This window comes from Mus caroli, chromosome 4, assembly GCF_900094665.2.
Source record: "Mus caroli chromosome 4, CAROLI_EIJ_v1.1, whole genome shotgun sequence".
In the NCBI taxonomy this organism is placed as follows: Eukaryota; Metazoa; Chordata; class Mammalia; order Rodentia; family Muridae; genus Mus; species Mus caroli.
Genome location: NC_034573.1, coordinates 107,591,796 through 107,594,180, shown reverse-complemented (window position 1 = coordinate 107,594,180; position 2,385 = coordinate 107,591,796).

The following is a 2,385-nucleotide window of genomic DNA, read 5'->3' as shown; positions in this document are numbered from 1 at the left end:
TTCCTTCCTTCCTTCCTTCCTTCCTTCCTTCCTTCCTTCCTTCCTTCCATTTGAACCAGGTTCTCTCTGCAGCCCTGGCCATCCTGGAACTCAGTATCTATATAGACCAGGCTGGCCTCGAACTCACAGAGATCCACCTGCCTCCTATGGGCTGGGATTAGTGTGCTACCACTGCCTTAGCTTGCTTTAAATGTAAAAATTACACTAACTTATTCACTTATTCTGTGTATAGGTAAGTCAGTTCTTTCCCTCTACCATGTGAGTTCTGGGTACTGAATTCAAGTTGTTAGTGGCAAGTGTTTTAACTCAGGGGACCCTTCACGCTTTTGAAACTTATTTATTTGGTTATCATTAATACCCCCACCATCATCATCACAGCTGTGTGTGTATACAATGAGCATGTGCAGGTCAGAGGACAAATTTGTGGAATCTCTGTCCCCCTTTATATGGGTTTTGAGGGTGGGACAGGGGTCACCAGTCTTACATGGCAACCATTTTGTTCTTGTAGAAATGTTACTCTGTATTCCATGCTGGCCTCCCTCAGATCCAGGAGGTGTTGTAGCACATCACAGATAATGAGATCTCCTTGCAGATTAGCCAGGTGTTTGCTCCTGAGTCTGAATCCTAACCTCTTATTCTTGCCCTGTCTTAGCTTCTGACCAAGAGATATATGACTCTGAGTTGCCAAGGGAACCAGGGGTCTAGACCATATGCTCAACAGAGCAGAAGGCCTGGACACAGCATTCAGGGATGGACACACAGAGAGCTCAGAAAAGTCTCAGGTTCTCAGCCCTGCTTCATGCTCTGGAAAGATGGGGCAAGCTGGATCTCCCATGGGAAGCTGAGTTAGCCTTGGGGAAACTGTCTCATCCTGTGAACTTTTATTTCCTTCTGAGGATTATAATCACTTCCCTATTGCAGGCTTACTGGGAGCAATCAATACACTAATTGCCCAGGTCAGCGCCTGGGCCATGGGAGGCCCACAGATGGGGAGCAGCTGTCAGGGAGAGGAGGCACAGGCAGGCCCTTCCATTACAGCATCCCCGGGACAGAGCTCAGCCATAGAACACTGTCTACATACACAGGGCCCCTTGGTTTGATACCATGGCGGAGAGTTGAGAAAGATAATGACATCTAGAAAGCTCCTCCTGGTATCCTGGCTCCCAATAGAAGATTCAAACACCTTGTTCACCTTCCAAGTTGTGCAGTTGTCTGGGGGTATAGCTCTGTGGTAGATTCTTTTTGTTTTAAAATTTATTTATGTATTTTTTTATAAATATATTAATGCTCTATCTGCACATACATCTTTGTGCCAGAAGAGGGCATCAGATCCCTTTATAGATTCTTTTAAGTCATGAGCCACCTGTGATTTCTGGGAATGAACTCAGGACCTCTAGAAGAGCACCCTGTGCTTCATCCCGTCCCCAATTTTTTATTAGGTATTTTCTTCATTTACATTTCAAGTACTATCCCGAAAGTCCCTTATACCCTCCCCACGCAGCCAGTGCTTTTAACCACTGAGGTATCTTATCAGCTCTTAGATAACTTTCTTTTTTTTTTTAAAGATTTATTTATTTATTATATGTAAGTACACTGTAGCTGTCTTCAGACATGCTAGAAGAGGGAGTCAGATCTTGTTACGGATGGTTGTGAGCCACCATGTGGTTGCTGGGATTTGAAATCCGGACCTTTGGAAGAGCAGTCCGGTGCTCTTACCCACTGAGCCATCTCACCAGCCCTTAGATTACTTTCTTGATGGCCTTGGACTCAATTTCCAGCACTGGAGAGGGAATGAGAAAGACAGGTGTACAGGGGGCTCGCAGTGCCACATTGGGGCTGAGGGTACAAGCCAGGGGAGGAAAGCAAAGGAAGGGGACAGGACATCCCTGGAGGGATTCCGGTGAGGGTCCTGTCTAGAGTGGCAAACGTAGGTCAGACAGCCTGAGCTCAGTCTTCAATCTGAAGCCTAGAAAGAGCTTAGCAACAGACGCTTGGTGAGAGCATCTCTTCAGTGTTGGAAAGGAGAACCGGAGAGCCAGGAGTGGGGCCACAGCGTCAACTTCACCTCGCCAGAAGCCCATTAAGGCTATCCTGCCCACCATTACCCCAAACCCACTTCCAGACCCCGGTGGCATTGGTTGACTCCAAATAACTCTTTTATCAAACCCAAAAGCGTAATGTAGACTTTCAAAATTGTCCACAAGCAGTCTACCTGCTGGCTGCCTACCTACTTTTAGGCAACGTGGGAACCTTGCAAAGTGAGGAAGGGAAAGAAAACTTCTAACCCCGCCCTCCAGCTTGCAGAATTGTTTTAGGGTCCAGTCCTTGAAGTGTTTCATATATATATATATATATATATATATATATATATATATATATATATAT